This window comes from Salmo salar, chromosome ssa03, assembly GCF_905237065.1.
Source record: "Salmo salar chromosome ssa03, Ssal_v3.1, whole genome shotgun sequence".
Lineage (NCBI taxonomy): Eukaryota > Metazoa > Chordata > Actinopteri > Salmoniformes > Salmonidae > Salmo > Salmo salar.
Genome location: NC_059444.1, coordinates 51,857,802 through 51,880,087, shown reverse-complemented (window position 1 = coordinate 51,880,087; position 22,286 = coordinate 51,857,802). Strand labels below are relative to the sequence as shown.

The following is a 22,286-nucleotide window of genomic DNA, read 5'->3' as shown; positions in this document are numbered from 1 at the left end:
AGGAGTGGGACAACATTCCACAGACCACAATCAACAGCCTGAGCAACTCTATGCGAAGGAGATGTGTCGCGCTGCATGAGGCAAATGGTGGTCACACCAGATCCTGACTGGTTTTCTGATTCACGCCCCTACCTTTTTTGTAAAGTATCTGTGAACAACAGATGCATATCTGTATTCTCAGTTATGTGAAATCCATAGATTAAGGCCTAATGAATTTATTTCAATTGACTCATTTCCTTATATGAACTTATAACTCAGTAAAATCTTTGAATTTGTTGCATGCTGCGTTTTATATTGTAGTGAATTTAAGCCAAAACCTAGTGACCTCATCAAGAGGTTTGGACCTCTTGTCGTAGTGGTTAAGGTGTTGGCTTGACAGTCGCTGTACCCGGTTTGGAGTCCCGGTCAGGGCTACCCCATGAATTTGCTACAACATTTTTGTTAAGTGTATATCCCTTGTTTCTCTCGTATCACAGACGAGCAGGCTACCTTCTTTCACAATATTTCCTCTCCTCCATGCCGGCCAGCTCTGGGTTGAGAATATGCTTCACCACGACACGTCCAATGCCCATTCCCAGCATGCTCTCCTGAGTGCATTTCCGACTATCCACGGCCCTAATTCACCGCATGTACCAGCACACCTCCCTGCCACATGCATGCCACATGCCCAGCTCCTCAGTGGACCCGTGAGGCTGTGCCACCAACCAACACATCTGAGTCCCAATTATTCATCCATCGCTGGGCCTGTACAGTAATTCATTTTGATGCAGTTCCTGTTCCAAATCATCTGTGTGCTTACTTCATAGTTCCTTTAATATTAGACAGACTGGCTACTCACCATACAGCCGCTATGCTACCATATACTGTTTAGGGCAGGCATATCATCCGTTGTAAGCATTACTGCTGATGATATCTGGAAATGTGCATGTACACCCTGGCCCAGCTACCGCTGCTAGCCCCAATCCTGACTTGTGCTCTGATATCTGTTTCATTGATTTCTGCTCTCGTAAAAGCCAGAGTTTTCTGCATGTTAACACTAGAAACGTATTACCTAAAATTGATACATTCAAAGTGTAGGTTCACAGCTCCAATCCAGATGTGTTGGTCATTACTGAGATGTGGTTAAGAAAGTGTTTTGAACACTGATGTTAACCTTTCTGGTTATAACCTTTTCGGCAAGACAGATCTTCCAAAGGTGGTGGAGTGGCAATCTTTACCAAGGAACAACTTCAGTGCTCAGTTGTCTCCACCAAGTCTGTCCACAAACAATTTGATTTGCTGGTTTTAAGCATTAAACTTTCAAATAGCTCTTGGTTGACTATTGCTGGGTGTTGTCGTCCATCATCAGCACTGGCCTCTACCCTACCTGGCCTAAGCTCTCTCGTGGCCCCTTACACTAAGTCTGAATTTGTCCTGCTAGGTGACATAAACTGGGACATGCTTAAACCACCTGACCATGTCCTAAAGCAATGGGACTCCCAAATCCTCAGATTATTACCAATCCCACAAGGTATGACTCCAAGCACCCAGAAAATGCTACTCTCCTTGATGTTATCATCACAAATAATCCTGATAGGTATCAGTTTGGTGTTTTCTGTAATGACTTTAGTGATCACTGTTTCACAGCCTGTGTTCCTAATGACTGCTCAGTGAAATTTCCTGTCCTGATTTGTCATAGATGTTTGCACAATTTGTTTTTAGGAGCAAGCCTTCCTTCATAACCTGGCCTCTGTAAATTGATATAGAATCAGATTGATCCCCTCTGTTGAAGATGCTTGGACAGTTATAGGCCAACTTTTATTTTGCCCTTTTTATCAAAGGTGTTGGAGAAACTTGATAATAATCAACTGACTGGCTTTCTTGATGTCTACAATATTCTCTCTGGTACGCAATCTGGTTTCCGCTCAGGTTATGGATGTGTCACTGCAACATTAAAGGTCCTAAATGATGTCACCATTGTCCTTGATTCTAAGCAATGTTGTGCTACAATTTGTATTGACTTATTGGCCAAAGCTTTTTATATGACAGACCATTCCATTCTTGTGGGCCAGCTAAGGAGTATTGATGGCTGAGGGGTCTTTGGCCTTGTTTGCTAACTACCTTTCTCAAAGAGTGCAGTGTATAAAGTCAGAACATCTGTTGTCTCAGCCACTGCCAGTCACCAAGGGAGTACCCCAAGGCTTGATCCTAGGCTCCTTGCTTTGCTCAATTTATATTAACAACATGGCTCAGGCAGTAGGCAGCTCTCTCATCCATTTATATGCCCCTCCCTGATTTTGTGTTAAACGCTCTACAACAAAGCTTTCTTAGTGTCCAACAAGCTTTCTCTGCCTTTAACCTTGTTCTGAACACCTCCAAAACAAACATCATGTGGTTTGGTAAGAAGAATGCCCCTCTGCCCACCGGTGTGATTACTACCTCTGAGGGTTTAGAGCTTGAGGCTGTCACCTCATACAAGTACTTGGGAGTATGGCTAGATGGCACACTGTCCTTCTCTCAGCACATATTAAAGCTGCAAGCTAAGGTTAAATCTAGACTTGGTTTCCTCTAAGTAATTGCTCCTCTTTCACCCCAGCTGCCAATCGAACCCTGACTCAGATGACCATCCTACCCATGCTAGATTATGGAGACGGTAGGTAAGGGTGCTCTCGAGCGACTAGATGTTCTTTACCATTTGGCCATCAGATTTGCCACCAATGCTCCTTATAGGAGACATCACTGCACTCTATACTCCTCTGTAATTAGGTCATCTCTGTACACCCGTTGCAAGACCCACTGATTGATGCTTATTTATAAAACCCTCTTAGGCCTCACTCCCCCCTATCTGAGATACCTACTGCAGCCCTCATCCTCCACATACAACACCCGTTCTGCCAGTCACATTCTGTTAAAGGACCCCAAAGCAAACACATCCCTAGGTCGCTCCTCTTTTTAGTTCGCTGCTGCTAGCGACTGGAACGAGCTGCAAAAAACACTCAAACTGGATAGTTTTATCTCCATCTCTTCATTCAAAGATTCAATCATGGACACTCTTACTGACAGTAGTGGCTGCTTCGCGTGATGTATTGTTGCCTCTACCTTCTCGCCTTTGTGCTGTTGTCTGTGCCCAATAATGTTTGTACCATGTTTTGTGCTGCAACCATGTTGTGCTGCTGCCATGTTGTGCTGCTTGCTACCATGTTGCGTTGTCATGTGTTGCTGCCATGCTATGTTGTCTTAGGTCTCTCTTAATGTAGTGTTGTGGTGTCTCTCTTATCGTGGTGTGCTTTGTCCTATTTATTTAAATTTTTAATCCCAGCCCCCATCCCCGCAGGAGGCCTTTTGGTAGGCCGTCATTGTAAATAAGAATTTGTCCTTAACTGACTTGCCTAGTTAAATAAAGATTAAATAAAAATGATCCTTACAATTCCACTTTCATTCCTTCATGTTAAAAGTAATTTGATAAAAGCGCTGCTTGGCACATTTTATTATGCCATTCATTCAAGTATTGTCTCGGGTCCCGTTTGCCACAGTCCATGTGACAGCAGGCCACACATAGTATCAGAATGCACATTAATCAACATCAATATTACAATAATGCAACATTCATGTAAATGTGCCGAGGTTAGCCAAAAGCTAATTTGCACCCGTAGTCCCAGGGCAGCTAAGGACAATTACACAGCCGCTTTACAAATACTCACTAAAACAATACAACATACAAATACATTACATTCAATAATATATCATTCTAACAACAATAACGTCAACTGTCGTTTTACACATGAGGAACCACAGATAACTTGTGTACAGGTTTGGATGGATTTGAGCCATGTTTTCAATTTAAAAGTAAAATAAATCAGTGCAGTTTTTCAAGTCAATGGGCATTGCATTTCAGTATATTGTTGCCCTAACAGAGAAGAGCAATTTTACCGTGTCAAAGAGACAACGCAATCCCTTCTAGTTACTGCCCTTGTTATCCTGTATCAGAATTTCATTGCATACTGTAACTTCAACCATATATTAGCCACATCCTACAGTATCTATCATACTGCAGACTGGCTTCCTACTCTAGAAATGCCATCTTAATGTCATTGCATAGCGTTCGTCCAGCCATGATTGTTCTCTCTCTCTTGTTTTTGCTCTCTCCCTCATTCCCCTTTTTTTCAACTAAACTACTTCTCACTCTCTCCGGTCGGTTGACTATGGTTTCACGTCTTGCCGGGACCACAACCACATATACCACGCACCGGGGTGCCACCATAACATCATTCCCTTGCTGCATCCACTGCTTCATATTCCTTCCACCACCACCGACTCAGCCTCCAAGCCTCAGATCAGGCCTCAAGGACCTGGCTTCTCTCCCAGCATCCACAGATTACAATTTGGCATCCGACACAGCCTAAATCCCTGCAGCTAGAGCCCCCTTGATGGCCCAGCAGGCAAGGCTGTCTCTCTCCCTCTTCTAATACCTGAATACCTCTCTCCCCTGCTCTCTCTCATTACCCCTGTCTCCTCCACGTCGGCAGTGCACTCCCTGAATCCAACGGCTGCTCTGGCCCCCCCAGCTCCATTGCCTCTTACTAGTACTATTCTCTCTGCCCCAATGGAACCGTGACCGCTGCTTCGGCAGTGGCTTACCCACTCTCTCTGCCAGCGACGGCATCTCTCGGCATACTACTTCCACTACCTCTCATGTTCTGTCTCCGCCGGCTGGAGCAACTGTATTTTTCCGGTTGCCCGCTCTGAGTTTGATTTTCTGTTTAAGTCCTGTAATACAGAATTGACATGACTAACAATTGCAAGACAACTATTTAAAATACACAACACATATGTGACATACAGTTGAAGTCAGAAGTTTACATACACTTAGGTTGGAGTCATTAAAACTAGTTTTTCAACCACTCCACAAATGTCTTGTGAACAAACAAAAGTTTTGGCAAGTCGGTTAGGACATCTACTTTGTGCATGACACAAGTAATTTTTCCAACAATTGTTTACAGACAGATTATTTCACTTATAATTCACTGTATCACAATTCCAGTGGGTCAGAAGTTTACATACACTAAGTTGACTGTGCCTTTAAACAGCTTGGAAAATTCCAGAAAATGATGTCATGGCTTTAGAAGCTTCTGATAGGCTAATTGACATCATTTGAGTCAATTGGAGTTGTACCTGTGGATGCATTTCAAGGCCTACCTTCAAACTCAGTGCCTCTTTGCTTGACATCATGGGAAAATCTAAAGAAATCAGCCAAGATCTCAGAAAATAATTGTAGACCTCAATACGTCTGGTTCATCATTGGGAGCAATTTCCAAACGCCTGAAGGTACCACGTTCATCTGTACAAACAGTAGTACACAAGTATAAACACCATGGGACCATGCAGCCGTCATACCGCTCAGGAAGGAGACATGTTCTCTCCCCTAGAGATGAATGTACTTTGGTGCGAAAAGTGCAAATCAATCCCAGAACAACAGCAAAGGACCTTGTGAAGATGCTGGAGGAAACAGGTACAAAAGTATCTATGTCCACAGTAAAACGAGTCCTATATTGACATAACCTGAAAGTCTCCTCAGCAAGGAAGAAGCCACTGCTCCAAAACTGCCAAAAAAAAGCCAGACTACGGTTTGCAACTGCACATGGGGACAAATATTGGACTTTTTGGAGAAATGTCCTCGGGTCTGATGAAACAAAAATAGAACTGTTTGGCCATAATGACCATTGTTATGTTTGGAGGAAAAAGGGGGAGGCTTGCAAGTCGAAGAACACCATCCCAACCGTGAAGCATGGGGATGGCAGCATCATGTTGTGGGGGTGCATTGCTGCAGGAGGGACTGGTGCACTTCACAAAATAGATGGCATCATGAGGACTGAAAATTATGTTGATATATTAAAGCAACATCTCAAGACATCAGTCAGGAAGTTAAAGCTTGGTTGCAAATGGGTCTTCCAAATGGACAATGACCCCAAGCATACTTCCAAAGTTGTGGCAAAAATGCTTAAGGACAACAAAGTCAAGGTATTGGAGTGGCCATCACAAAGCCCTGACCTCGCATGTGTGAGCTAGGAGGCCTACAAACCTGACTCAGTTACACCAGCTCGGTCAGGAGGAATGGGCCACAATTCACCCGACTTATTGTGGGAAGCTTGTGGAAGGCTACCCGAAACGTTTGACCGAAGTTAAACATATTAAAGGCAATGCTACCAAATACTAATTGAGTGTATGTAAACTTCTGACCCACTGGGAATGTGATGAAAGAAATAAAAGCTTTAATAAATCATTCTCTCTACTATTATTCTGACATTTCACATTCTTACAATAAAGTGGTGATCCTAACTGACCTAAGACATGGAATTTTTACTATGATTAAATGTCAGGAATTGTGAAAAACTGAGTTGAAATGTATTTGGCTAAGGTGTATGTAAACTTCCGATTTCAGCTGTAAATAGAATATAGAACACTTTAAACATTACAGGACTTTTTTCAGGATAAAAATTGAAATGTTCAAATGTGATTGTAAAAGATTGAATTTTGGGGGAAGCCATTTAAGAGCTAGAATTATTATACAGTCTGATAGCAGTGGGTAGAGTGGTGTTTGGGGCCACAGTGTCTCCTGACCCCTCCTGTCTCAGCCCCAGTATTTATGCTGCAGTAGTTTATGTGTCGGGGGGCTAGGGTCAGTCTGTCACATCTGGAGTATTTCTCTTGTCTTTTCCGGTGTCCTGTGTGAATTTAAATATGCTCGCTCTAATTCTCTCTTTTTCTTTCTTTCTTTCTCTCTCTCGGAGGACCTGAGCCCTAGGGCCATGCCTCAGGACTACCTGGCTTGATGACTCCTTGCTGTCCCCAGTTCACCTGGCCGTGCTGCTGCTCCAGTTCCAACTGTTCTGCCTGCAGCTATGGAACCCTGACCTGTTCACCGGACGTGCTACCTGTCCCAGACCTGTTGTCCCAGACCTGCTGGAACCCTGACCTATTCACCGGACGTGCTACCTGTCCCAGACCTGCTGTTTTCAACTCTCTAGAGACAGCAGGCGCGGTAGAGATACTCTCAAAGATCGGCTATGAAAAAGCCAACTGACACTTACTCTTGTGCTACTGACTTGTTGCACCCTCGACAACTACTATGATTATTATTATTTGACAATGCTGGTCATTTATGAACATTTGAAGATCTAGCCCATGTGCTGTTATAATCTCCACCCGGCACAGCCAGAAGAGGACTGGCCACCCCTCATAGCCTGGTTCCTCTCTAGGTTTCTTCCTAGGTTTTGGCCTTTCTAGGGAGTTTTTCCTAGCCACCGTGCTTGTACACCTGCATTGCTTGCTGTTTGGGGTTTTAGGCTGGGTTTCTGTACAGCACTTTGTGATATCAGCTGATGTAAGAAAGGCTATATAAATACATTTGATTTGATTTGTTTGCAAGCTGTTCGTATGGGCAGTTATACAGGACAGTTCATGACTGTTTCTCAGGGGTCTCTGGCCTCCTGGCTACCTTGCCTGTACTATCTTCACAGCCTCTTGCTCCTCTCCCCCCTCAGGTCTCGCTGGCCCTGTGGCAGCTGCTCTGGCAGCAGCTCAATCTCTTTCTCTGCCAGTGTCGACCTCTTTCCCTCAGGTTCTACTGGCCCGTGACCGCTCGCGGCTCACCCTCTTTGCCAGTGTCGACCTCTCTCCCCACCTCAAGTCCGGCTGGCTCCATGACCGCTAATACAACAGCAGCTCAGCCCTCTTTCTCTGCCAGTGTTGCCCTCACTCTTTCCCTCACGTCCCGCTGGCCCTGTGACTACCTGCTAGGGCAGCGGGTCTTTCTCTGCCAATGGCAACCTCTCTCACCTGCTTCCTCTACCTCTCACGTACTGTCTCCGCCGGCGGTGCAACTGGTTTTTCCACTCTGGCCTCCCGGCTACCTTGCCTGCACTATCTTCACAGAATCTGTCTCCTCTCCCCCAGGTCTCACATGACCTGTGACTGCTACTCCGGCAGCGGCTCACCCCCTCTTTCTGCCAGTGACGACCTCTCTCCCCACCTCGGGCTCCGTTGACGCGTGACCACTGCTCCCACGGTGACACACCCTCCCTCTTCACCAATGATGACATCCATCTTCGCCTCTGGTCCCACTGGTTCTGTGACCTCCACCTCTGCAGTGCCACACCTTCTTCTCTGCCAGCGACAACCGCTCAGGCAGCTATATGTGCCTGCTGCTCCTGCTGCTCCAGCTGTGGTTTTGCCCCTGTTCCTCACAGGTGTGAACATCTCTCAGTTCAGTGATCCCTGCCTTCTGGCTCACCATTCCCTTTCAACGGCCTTCCTGGCTCTTCCTCCACCAGCTGAAACTCTCTCCTAGAGTCTTCAATTGCCGGCCACAGCCCACCTTCGCAGATGTCCACCACCCACTCTCGTCGCCAGCCTATCACCATTGACATCCTGTCTGCCTGCATCCAGAGGCTGAGATCAGGTTACATCTCCATCGCAGTCTTGCCATGCTGGGATTGAGGTTTCTTTTGGTGTTCTTTCGCTTCCTGCGATGTTCCGAGTTAACATCCTCATCTTTTACCTACATCCCTTCTCATCTCAGCATGTCCGACATCACCATCCTCGACAAAGATACTTTCACCCTCAAACAAAGTCAATTGATCAGTTTGTTCCAGATACCACCAAGCCCTTATGAACCACTAACCAACATCCTACAGCTCAGACAGCTCAGACAAATTGAACATGCCTCTCCATCCGATCCACAATTAATCACCGAATCTGGTTCCATCGCCTCTACAATGGTTCCATTCCCATCTGAGACAAATACTATCCCTGTACAGCTATCCTGCTGACCAATTCTCTGGACACTCCTTCTTAAGCCCATCATTCCTACAGCCGCTCTGACATCAATAACATCAGGACAGCCCACAACATGCTCATCTCTCAGAACCTGCATTAACTCAAGCACAGTCTCCCAGTCCCTGCCTCATTTCAGATACAATCTACCTCATGCACTGAATCCTACCCAACCAGCCAAAAGAGGATTGGCTGCCCAGCTGAACCTGGTTTCTCTCAAGGTGGACTTCAGGAAACAGCAGAGGGAGCACCCTCCCTGTCCACATCGACTGGACAGCAGTGGAGAAGGTGGAAAGCTTTAAGTTCCTCGGCGTACACATCACTGGCAAACTGAAATAGTCCACCCAAACAGACAGTGTGGTGAAGAAGGCGCAACTGCACCTCTCTCAACCGCAGGGCTCTCCAGAGGGTGTTGAGGTCTGCACAACGCATCACCGGGGGCAAACTACCTGCCCTCCAGGACACCTACAGCACCCGATGTCACAGGAAGGCCAAAAAGATCAAGGACAACAACCACCCGAGCCACTGCCTGTTCACCCCGCTACCATCCAGAAGGCGAGGTCAGTACAGGTGCATCAAAGCTGGGACCAAGAGACAGAAGCTATTTTTCAATCTCAAGGCCATCAGACTGTTAATCAACCATCACTAACACAGAGAGGTTGCTGCCTATAACCAGACTTGAAATCATTGGCCACTTCAATAAATGGATAGTCACTTTAATATTGCCACTTTAATAATGTTTACATATCTTGCATTACTCATCCCATATGTATATACCATATTTTATACCATCTATTGCATCTTGCCTATGCCGCTCGGTCATTTCTCGTCCACATATTTATATGTATATATTCTTATTCCATCCCTTTACTTAGATTTGTGTGTATTAGGTAGTTGTTGTGGAATTGTTAGATTACTTGTTAGATATTACTGCACTGTCAGAACTAGAAGCACAAGCATTTCACTACACCAGCAATAACATTTGCTAACCATGTGTATGTGACCAATAAAATGTGATTTGATTTGATCAGGAAAGGGGACCAGACTTGAACGCAACACTTTAACTAGTTGCCTTGAACACAACTCAACAAGCATCAGCTGTAGCTCATTGCTAACCAGCCTCCACACCTGTCCTCACTCTCCTTATATCCCACTGCCACCCTACATAATACTGACCAAACTAACATCCCTCCTCTTGTTCTGCAGTGCATGTCGCATTGCATGACACTGTGCGTTACTAGCCTTATCAAGTATTGCGCCCCTCCCCCCATTCTTCACCTATCTGTTATCTCTTGGGTTCTTCGAAGGATCTCCTGGTGGGATTGCCATCACAAAAGCAGCCTAACTACTACGACCTGACAATGTTGACCTGAGACTCCAAGCCAAACTCTACAGAGTTGTCCCTCCCCTGGATCCTTTATCTGCAGTCCTTGTTTTCATCAAGTCCATTCTCATTCCCCTCCTGAATCCTCATTCTCAAATCCATTCCATTTCCTCAATAAATATTCTAAACCCATTTCAATGTCTGGTCCTTCAACTAATTGAGACTTGATTGATAGCTGCAATATACTCTGGGTATATTAGAGAGAATTCAGGGAGAGCGTTTTCCCAGTGCAACTGTTCTCTTCGTTCTGGACAGATGGTACGTTTTATTCTCTCTCTCTGTTCTTTTGGTTCTATCAAGGCAAGTCTACTGGTGAATGTGGAGGATCCAGTGGTGTTCTATGAACTCTAAACATATACATTCTAAAATCTACTTTGAACAACAGTTACTGAAATGCTTCCCTTATGGAAAAAACAGACATTTCACGTGATCACATGTGATCTTACGTGAAGTTAATGTGAAATGTAAACGCAACATCTGATAACATAACTGCACATGTGAGAATTTCAGCACGTGAAAACATATCATGAGATAAATGTGACAACATGGGGATTTGTTATTATTTAACTAGGCAAGTCAGTTAAGAACAAATTCTTATTTACAATGACGGCCTAGGAACAGTAAATAGAGATGCAAAAGTTTTTCACGTGAAAGTTCAAATGTCACATTTTTTTTGTAAAGGAAGTAATGAAATCGTATGGGGGACTAAAGTAAATGGTACACTGTTAAGCTAAAATACTGTGGAAATTTTAATCAATAAAAATATTTTTACATTTGAAAAAAATTGATTTTTACTATTACCCAAACTGGGATTTGAACTCACAACCTCTGGATTTGGAATACGCTGATCTTTCTGTTGCGGCACAAAGTCTAGTGTTTTTAGAAATCACCTACTCAGAGATGGTGGTGTAGTAAGAAGATCAGACTGCCGTGAACCAAGCGTTTGTGAGTTGAAATCCCAGGTGAAGACATGTTGAATGATAATTGCTGTATAAATAAACATACACAATGTAATCATGTCTGTTAAAGTGTGCCAACTATGTACGTTTAAAACACTATTTCATGACGTTCCGGCGACATCCTAACCAATCATTTTTGTTTTATAGGCATCACCTGTGAAAATTTGAATCCACATGTGAAAGGTTGTGATCACATGAAAATCCTCATGTGAAACCATGTGGTTTTGGAACACTTCACAAATTATATTTCACATAAAGTTTCACATGGATTTTTAGATGTGATTTCACAAATGCCCTGAAATACAAAATTTGTGGTTAGGATGTCGCCGGAACGTCATAAAAGAGTTGCATTGTTTTCAACTTACATGTTGTGCAAAATGTGGAAATTTCACATGTGAAATCATGTGGTTTTTGCATAGTGGTTGGCTGCCTAAAATGAAGGAAATCTTTAAAGTTTTCTTCCTCCTCTCAGAATGCAGTTTTTTCTCTCCCTTCTATCAAGTCTGAAAGAATCATTGTTTTTGAGCTGCAAAGATCTCTCAGGAACACTCGATCACTGCAAATCTACAAAGGACCATTGTTTTCAGGCGTCCTTCCTAACTCATTTGCCGGAGAGGAAGGAAACCACTCAGGGATCTCACCATGAGGCCAATGGTGACCTTAAAACACTTTTGGTCAATTTTTGCCTAAAATGACATACCCAAATCTAACTGCCTGTAGCTCAGGACCTGAAGCAAGGATATGCATATTATTGTTACCATTTGAAAGGAAACACTTTGAAGTTTGTGGAAATGTGAAATGAATATAGGAGAATATAACACATTAGATCTGGTAAAAAATAATCCAAAGAAAAAACATGAGTTTTATATTTTTTTGGTTTGTTGTACCATCATCTTTGAAATGCAAGAGAAAAGCCATAATGTATTATTCCAGCCAAGGCTCAATTTAGATTTTGGCTACTAGATGGCAGCACTGTATGTGCAAAGTGTTAGACTGATCCAATGAACCATTGCATATCTGTTCAAAATATTGTATCAAGACTGCCCAAATGTGCCTAATTGGTTTATTAATACATTTTCAAGTTCATAATTGTGCACTCTCCTCAAACAATAACATGGCATTCTTTCACTGTAATAGATACTTTAAATTGGACAGTGCAGTTAGAACAACACTAATTTAAGCTTTCTGCACATATCAGATATGTCTGTCCTGGGAATTTGTTTTGTTACTTACAACCTCATGCTAATCACATTAGCCTACGTTAGCTCAACCATCCCGCAGGGGGGACATCAATCCCGTAGAGATTAATGGCTGTGATAGGAGAAAACTGAGGATGGATCAACAGCATTTTAGTTACTCCACAACACTAACCTAAATTACAGAGTGAAAGGGAAGCCAGTACATAATAATAAATATTCCAAAACATGCATACGTTTTGCAACAAGGCACTAAAGTAATACTGCAAAAATATGGCAGAGCAAGTAACTTTTTGTCCTGAATACGAAGTATTATGTTTGGGGAAAATCCAATACAACACATTACTGAGTACCATTCTCCGTATTTTCAAGCTGCGTAATGTTATGGTTATGTTTGTAATAGTTAAGGACTGGGGAGTTTTTCAGGATAAAAAACAAATTGAATGGAGCTAAGCACAGGCAAAATCCTAGAGGAAAACCTGGTTCAGTTTGCTTCCCACCAGACAATGAGAGGTGAATTCACCTTCCAGCAGGACAATAACCTAAAACACAAGGCCTAATCTACACTGGAGATGCTTACCAAGAAGAAAGTGAATATTGTCGAAATGTTACCATTTTGAAATCTACATGACAATCTATGGTAAGACCTGAAAATGCTTGTCTAGTAATGATCAACAACCAATTTGACAGCGCTTGAATAATTTTTTTAAGAATAATGGGCCAATGTTGCACAATCCAGATGTGGAAAGCTCTTAGGGACTTACCCAGAAAGACACACAGCTGTAATCACTGCCAAAGATGCTTCTATAAAGTATTGACTCAGGGGTGTGAATACTTATGTCAATTAGATATTTCTGTATTTAATTTTCAATACATTTGCAAAAACAATCACTTTGTCATTATGGGGCATTACGTGTAGATGGGTAAGAAAATAAAATAAATGTAATACATTTTGAATTCAGGCTGTAACACAACAAAATGTGGAATAAGTCAAGGGATATGAATACTTTCTGAAGGCACATCTTTGCGAGGCATTGGAAAACCACCCTGGTCTTTGTGGCCTCATTTGCATATCCTCCTGTTTTGCTGCGTTGCTGAGCTTAGCTAATGGGGAGCATCGGTTGCTGCCGGTAATCCTACCGTGACTGAAAGCCTTTCTGTGGGCCCACAGTATATGGTTGGGTCCCGAATGGCACCCTATTCTCTTTGTAGTGCACTACTTTTGACCAGGTTCCATAGGGCTCTGGTCAAACGTAATGCACTATATAGGGACTGGGGTGCCATTTGGGACGCAGTCACTATGTCATGTGATAGAATGTTTCCCTTGATAAAACTGCACACCCACATAGAGGTTAATGTTGGTTCCCCTATAGTTCATCATTGGGAAAGATTACCTTAACTGATCCTTGGTAGAAGACTGTTGTTGTTGAGGAAAACCCTCAGGTAAAAAACAATGGTCCTTTGTACACTGAATGCACAAATCATTAAGAACAGCTTCCTAATATTGAGTTGTGTCAAGTTGGCTTGATGTCCTTTGGGTGGTGGACCATTCTTGATACACACAGGAAACTGTTACGTGTGAAACCAAACCGGTGCGCCTGGCACCTACTACCATACCCCCTTCAATGGCACTTAAATATTTTGTCTTGCCCAATCACCCTCTGAATGGCACACACACACAGTCCATGTCTCAAATTGTCTCAAGGCATAAAAATCCTTCTTTAACCTGTTTCCTTTCCTTCATCTACACTGAAATGATTTTAACAAGTGACACAATACGGGATCATAGCTTTCACCTGGTCAGTCTATGTCAAGGAAAGAGCAGGTCTTCTTGATGTTTTCTACACTGTGTATATATTGTCCCCTTTCTCTAATCACCATCACTACTATTATTAATTTCTGATAGATTGTTATTGTCGATGTCATTATCTCGTTTCGCTTTAGCAACAGTGTCTTTATCATCCATGCTAATAAAGCTTATCTAAATTTCAGAGAGAGAAAGAGAGAGAAACAGAGAGAGAGAGAAACAAATAGTCAGAGACAGGGAAACACCTAGGGAAAAGAGCGAGGACGTGGTGGAATCGCATGAATGAATAAGTAGCAAGATCTTAGCAATTCCCCCCCAAAAAGCACTATCAATTTATTTAGAAAGTTGATAATCCATATTCATTCATGAATGCACAGAGAGAGAGAGAGAGATGGAGGGAGAGAAAGAGATGAAAAGGAGAAAGAGAGAAAGAGAAAAAAGGGGAAAAAGAAAGAGAGGGAGAGAAATGGAGAAAGAGAGAGATGGAGAGGAGAGAGGGAGGAGAATGCTGTGCTGAGGAATAAACGAAGCGCGAACCACTGCATTTAACCATAGTAAAAAGATTGGAAACATGGACAAGTACAAACAGACCTCCTATGACCTCCAATGACCTCCATAAGACAAGCACAGAGGCAAAAAGACAGTCACAATTCAACGACTCAGACAGAAGATGTTTGTGGCAGGGACTTATCACGGATTATGAAGAAGAAACCAGCTACGTCGTGGACACAGATGCCTCACTGCCAGACAAGCTAAACATCTTTTTCACCAGCTTTGAGGAAAACAGAGCAGCCGATGTGGGCCCCCGCTTCTCACGAGGACTGCAGGCTCCCGATCTCTGTAGCCTACGTGAGAAGGACCTTCAAGCGTGTTATCCCTCGCAAGGCTGCTGGTCCAGATGGCATCCCAAGCCGCATCCTCAGAGCATGCGCAGACCAGCTGGCTGGAGTGTTTAAGGACATTGTCAACCACTCACTATCCCAGTCTGTCATCCCCACTTGCTTTAAGATGGCTACCATTGTTCCCAAGCAAGCCAAGGTAACTGAACTAAATGACTATTGCCCCGTAGCACAGTTCTGTCATCATTAAGTGCTTTGAAAGGCAAATCAAGGACCATATCACCTTCACCACACACGACCCAGTGTAACCGATGTGAAATGGCTAGTTAGTTAGCGGTGGTGCGCGCTAATAGCGTTTCAATCAGTGACGTCACTCGCTCTGAGACCTGAATTGGTTGTTCCCCTTGCGTTGCAAGGGCCGCGGCTTTTGTGGCGCGATGGGTAACGATGCTTCGTGGGGTGTCAGTTGTTGATGTGTGCAAGGGTCCCTGGTTCGAGCCCAGGTTGGGGCGAAGAGAGGGACGGAACCTACACTGTTACATTGATGCTGTTGACCCGGATGATTGGTTGCTGCGGAAAAGGAGGAGGTCAAAAGGGGGGTGAGTGTAACCGATGTGAAATGGCTAGTTAGTTAGCGGTGGTGCGCGCTAATAGCGTTTCAATCAGTGACGTCACTCGCTCTGAGACCTGAAGTGGTTGTTCCCCTTGCGTTGCAAGGGCCGTGGCTTTTGTGGCGCGATGGGTAACGATGCTTCGTGGGTGTCAGTTGTTGAAGGGTCCCTGGTTCGAGCCCAGGTTGGGGCGAAGAGAGGAACGGAACCTACACTGTTACACCAGCAGATGTGTTATGTGATTTGTTAAGCCAAATTTGACTTCTGAGCTAATTTAGGCTTGCCTAAAACAAAGGTGGTGAATACTTATGCAATAACTATATTTTAGTTGTATATTTTTTTAATTAATTTGTAAACATCTGTAGAATTTTCTTTTCACTTTGACATTATGGAGTATTATGTGTAGATCAATGACAAAACTGTTTTATTAACCAGTTAATGACGTGGGCTAAATCAAGGTCACACGGAGTGTTTCTTTGTAGTCTTAAACAAATCTACTTTGAAGTAAAAGTATATACCTCACAGACATGGTTATGGGCTTAAAAAAAAGAAGACACCTGTACCATGTCAGATGTACTGTAGAGTTGAAATGTATTTTGAGTTTGCATCCCAATGTTACACTTTATAGACATAACAGAAGACTTAAATATAACAATACTGTTTGACAGAGAAACAACGGATTTTCTGCATTTTAACAAAATAATCTTTATTCATTATGAAATTATGAAACATATTAATAACATTCCACCCATGAGGCCGCTAAGGTCATTTGACTGCAGGAAAGGGGAACATCTATTTCAATCCCACCATAGTGCCCTCTAAGCTCGTCCCTAAGCTCGGGGCCTTGGGTCTGAACTCCTCCCTGTGCAACTGGATCCTAGATTTCCTGACGGGATGACCCCAGGTGGTGAGGAAAGGCAACAACACGTCCACCACGCTGATCCTCAACACGGGGCCCCCTCAGGGGTGTGTGCTCAGTCCCCTCCTGTACTCCATGGTCACCCATGACTACGTGGCCACGCACGACTTCAACTCAATCATCAAGTTTGCTGACGACACAACAGAGGTAGGCCTGATTACTAACAACAACGACGAGACAGGCTACAGTGAGGAGGTGAGAGCCGTGACGGACTGGTGCCAGGAAAATAACCTCTCCCTCAACATCAACAAAACAAAGGAGCTTATCATGTTGTTCCCTGTGGCTCAGTTGGTAGAGCATGGTGTGTGCAACGCCAGGGTTGTAGGTTCGATTCCCACGGGGGGGGCAGTACAAAACATAAATAAATGCATGAAATGAAATGTATGCATTCACTACTGTAAGTTGCTCTGGATAAGAGTGTCTGCTAAATGACTAAAATGTAAATCATGGACTACAGAAGAGAGAGCACACCCTCATCTACATCAATGTGGCTGCAGTGGATAGGGTTAAAAGCTTCAAGTTCCACATCACTGAGGACCTGAAACAGTCTTGCCACACTGACATCGTGGTGAAGAAGGTGCAACAGTGCCTCTACAACCTCAGGTGGCTCAAGAAATTCAGTATAGCCCCATCGACCCACACAAACTTCTACAGGTGCACCATTGAGAGCATTCTGTCAGGTTGCATCACACCTGGTATGGCAACTGCTCCACCCCTCAACCTCATGGCTCTCCAGAGGGTAGTGTGGGCAGCCCAATGCATCACTGGGGGCATGCTGCCTGCCCTCCAGGACATCTACAGCACCCAGTGTCAAAGGAAGACCTAGAAGATCATTAAGGACCTCAGCCACCTGAGTCACGGTTATTGACGGAGACAGTACAGGTGTATCAGAGCTAAGACCGAGAGACAAAAAAATTGCTTATATTACCAGGCCATCAGACTGTTTAACAGCCATCTACCAGGTGATGCACACTCTCTCACAAACTACAGCCAATGCTGCTGTCCCATGCTATAGAGACATTGAACCACTGGCAACTTCTCATTCCACACTGTGTATTTAAATACTGTATCCCCAAAGTGGCTAATAATAATATTTATATTGTACTTTAGTCATATTGTTTATACACACCGCATATGTATTTACAGTTTACATGCACTTAGGTTGGAGTCATTAAAATTCGTTTTTCAACCACTCCACAAATTTCTTGTTAACAAACTATAGTTTTGGCAAGTCGAATAGGACATCCACTTTGTGCATGACACAAGCCATTTTCCAACAATTGTTTACCGACTGATTATTTCACTTATAATTCACTGTATCACAATTCCAGTGGGTCAGAAGTTTACATACACTAAGTTGACTGTGCCTTCAAACAGAAAATGATGTCATGGCTTTAGAAGCTTCTGATAGGCTAATTGACATCATTTGAGTCAATTGGAGGTGTAGCTGTGGATGTTTTTCAAGACCTACCTTCAAACTCAGTGCCTCTTTGCTTGACATCATGGGAAAATCTAAAGAAATCAGCCAATACCTCAGAAAATTGTAGACCTCAATAAGTCTGGTTCGTCATTGGGAGCAATTTCCAAATGCCTAAAGGTACCACGTTCATCTGTACAAACAATAGTACGCAAGTATATACACCATGGGACCACGCAGCCGTCACACCACTCAGGAAGGAGACATGTTCTGTCTCTTAGGGATGAATGTACTTTGGTGCGAAAAGTGCAAATCAATCCCAGAACAACAGCAAAATACCTTGTGAGGAAACAGGTACAAAAGTATCTAGAACCACAGTAAAACCAGCCCTATATCGACATAACCTGAAAGGCTGCTCAGCAAGGAAGAAGCAACTGCTCCAAAACCGCCATAAAAAAAGCCATACTACGGTTTGCAACTGCACATGGGGACAAAGATTGTACTTTTTCCTCTGGTTTGATGAAACAAAAATAGAACTGTTTGGCCATAATGATCATCGTTATGTTCGGAGGAAAAAGGGGGAGGCTTGCAAGCTGAAGAACACCATCCCAACCGGGAAGCACGGGGGTGGCAGCATCATGTTGTGGGGGTGCTTTGCTGCAGGAGGGACTGGTGCACTTCACAAAAATAGATGGCATCATGAGGTAGGAATATATTGAAGCAACATCTCAAGACATCAGTCAGGAAGTTAAAGCTTGGTCGCAAATGGGTCTTCCAAATGGACAATGGCCCCAAGCATACTTCCAAAGTTGTGGCAAATGGCTTAAGAACAACAAAGTTAAGGTATTGGAGTGGCCATCACAAAGCCCTGACCTCAATCCTATAGAAAATTTGTGGGCAGAACTGAAAAAGCATGTGCGAGCAAGGAGGCCTACAAACCTGACTCAGTTACACCAGCTCTCATTCAGGAGCAATGGGCCAAAATTCACCCAACTTATTGTGGGAAGCTTGCGGAAGACTACCCGAAATGTTTGTCCCAAGTTAAACAATTTAAAGGCAATGCTACAAAATACTAATTGAGTGTATGTACACTTTGACCCACTGGGAATGTGATGAAAGAAATAAAAGCTGAAATAAATAATTCTCTCCACTATTATTTTGATATTTCACATTCTTAAAATAAAGTGGTGATCCTAACTGACCTAAGACAGGGAATCTTTACTAGGATTATATGTCAGGAATTGTGAAAAACTGAGTTTAAATGTATTTGGCTAAGGTGTATGTAAACTTCCGCCTTCAACTGTATGTACTGGATTCTTGACATAGCTCACTGTAATATATCTACTTCTGTGCATATCATTTTTAGCTGATCTTTGATTACTGATACAGTGCTACTTGGATTCTTAATTAGATTCTTCCCACTGGGAAGAACGTTTAAATTTGCCCTTACGTTTACATTTGGACATGTTATCGCACTGTTACGAGCTAGCAACATAAGCATTTCGCTGCAGCTAAACTTTGATTTGATTTTAAATGAAAACTTTAACCCTGCGGGGGTCAGATTTACTCTGAGTACATAAACGGGACTGGCTGCTCAGCCGGACTCCTGAGACAGCAGGTGTTAACATCATGATACAGTACACCTATGGGATACTGAGAGAGAGAGAGAGAGAGAGAGAGAGAGAGAGAGAGAGAGAGAGAGAGAGAGAGAGAGAGAGAGAGAGAGCAAGCAGATGAGCCAGTTATCGCGAAAGAAGTGATGGATTACATACAAAGATAAAAAAGGAGACTATAAGAAATGAATCTAACCAAATACAATGCAGTAACACAACAGAAGAAGAAGGTATGAAGTTGATAACAGACAAAAAAAGGAAAGTAAGTCTTACCTCTGATTGCGAGAGTGTGAAAGCTTCCCTCATAAACAAGTCTATCTCAATGCACGGGGGTCTGAACTAACAGGTGGTGAGAGAGAAACCGAGAGAGAGAGAGATAGAAACCCAGGGAGAGAGAGAGAGGGAGGGAGAGAGGAGGGGGAGGGATAGCTGGTTAGAGTGAGCGAGAGGAGAGATTGGGAGGAGTGGGTATTTAACATTCAATAAAGAAATCTACAGTGTTACAGATAGAGTTACGGAAAGAGATAAGGAAGACGAGTGGTGAGGAAGGAGTGTGTACATGTGTGTGCGAGTGTTGGCAGGGAGGATTGGGTTGCGAAAATATTGCTTGCAGTGAGTTATCTGTATAATGATAATATTACGACTTTTTTCCCCCTCCCTCTCTCCTCTCTCTGTCATTCGTTCTCTAGGCTTTCTCTGCATTTTCTCAATCTCTCCTCTCTGCCCTCCTCTCTCCTCCTCTCCATTCCTCTTCTCTTCACTGTGCAGTTACATTTTTTGTGTGCAATATCCTCTTGGCCCGCCTGCATTAATCTTCAATGTCAACAGTAATGAACCTTTGTGTTTAATCACAGTGCATGTATTGGATGTACTCTCTCTCTCTCTCTCTCTCTCCCTCTCTCCCTTTCTTCCTTTCTCTCGTCTTCTCTTCTCGCTTCTCTTATCGTGTCTCTCTCTCTCTCTCTCTCTCTCTCTCTCTCCACTCTCTCTTCATCATGGGATGATTGCAGTGGTAGAACAGAGCTTAATGCGACACGCTGCCAGCTACCGCATCTGTCTCTCTGTCTCTGTATAATTTGTGTCTAATGATGCCTAATGATACATGCGTGCACATTACTCTCGCACACATGTTGATCTACAAAAGCATGTGCAAACACACACACACACACACACACACACACACACACACACACACACACACACACACACACACACACACACACACACACACACACACACACACACACACACACACACACACACACACACACACACACACACACACACACACAAACACACACACACACACACACACACGGATAATAACAGAGGGTTTTCTTCTCAGGAAGGGTGTAACTGATCAGATCATACATTTTCCCTCGTGTCTTGCCTTTCCCTCTCCTTCTCGCCATATTTCTCCCTCTGCCCCCTCTCTCTTTATTCTCACTCTCCCTCTCTCTCTCCTCCTCCCCCTCTTTTCTCTCTCTTCCCATGTCTATTCCGCTCTCTCTCTCTTTCTCTCCTGTCTTCTTCTGGTCTGTGTGTGGACAGAGCACAGATATGTGTCCCTTGGGTGAGGGATCCCGACTGTTTCCCTTCGTAAAAAATCCCTCCCCCCCAAAAAATCATCCCTCTACTCCACTATCTTCTCTCTGCATCCCCCTCTCTTTCTTTCTCTCTCTCTCTTCCCAAGCCTCTTTCTCCCTCTCTCTCTCGTTCTCTCTTCCTCCCACACACGCTCCCTCCTTTCTTCCCCTCCGTGCGCACCAAAGGGATTGTATCAGGGTTCCTGGGGTGCTGCTTTTTGTTTTTTGATCTTCAGCCACTCTCCACCATTCTGTTCCCTGTCTCTCTCTTTATCTCTCTCTCCCTCTGATCTGGAGAGCCATGTAATACGCACCAGTTTTATTAAAACGTGAGGCCATGTTGGTTTTTCTCTTATAAAACCCCAAAGTGACACATTGTTTGCTGTCTTATTTTTAAGCCAGCCGCAAGATTCAGCTTCAGCACAACAGCCTCTCCTCTCAGCTACAGTGGCTTCAACTAGGAACCATTTCTCAGTGTGTGTGTGTGCGTGCATGCTTATGTCTGTGTTCGTTACTAAATACTGTTATTGAAGAAACAACAATCAAATTCACAAGCACAGAGCTTTCTCTTTGATTACATCCATTGATGCTTTACACCTCCACATCTGGTGACTTCTTTTGTTTTGACTTGTTGAATGCTATACCTTCATTAACGTGATAATGCCCTCAAAGCCGTTGTTTGGAGGATATACTGGCACGGGTTTAGGCCCGAGACGAAGTCAAGCCAATATATCCTCCAAACACCGGCTTTGAGGGCATTATCACTTTTATACAACGGGTTACCAACATATTCAAATAATGATTGACATATTTTCATTAAAAACATTACTTTGATGAATTTATTCATACTACTTCATCCTTCCACAATGTATAATCCCTCAACAAATCTAGGGTTGCTACCCAAGCCGGTTCGTTCTATCGGTTCGGTTGCCAGAGACGCGACCCAGTCGTTCAGTCTTTTTGTTCTGTATCTACGGACGCGACCCAGTCGTTCAGTCTTTTTGTTCTGTATCTATGGACGCGACCCAGTCGTTCAGTCTTTTTGTTCTGTATCTACGGACGCGACCCAGTCGTTCAGTCTTTTTGTTCTGTATCTATGGACGCGACCCAGTCGTTCAGTCTTTTTGTTCTGTATCTATGGACG

The 22,286-nt window shown here is 43.6% G+C and overlaps 1 protein-coding gene across 2 annotated transcripts in view; it reads right to left on the bottom strand.

Annotated features, from left to right (window-relative positions):
- Window positions 1-20,014, bottom strand: part of doc2a (double C2-like domains, alpha) — a 64,125-nt gene extending 44,111 nt beyond the window's left edge. For both annotated transcript variants that reach the window (XM_014192343.2, XM_045716117.1), the window contains exon 1: window positions 19,830-20,014. The gene's annotated coding sequence lies outside the window, so the exon portion shown is untranslated. The remainder of the gene's footprint in view (window positions 1-19,829) is intronic.
- Between the last annotated feature and the right edge of the window lie 2,272 nt (window positions 20,015-22,286).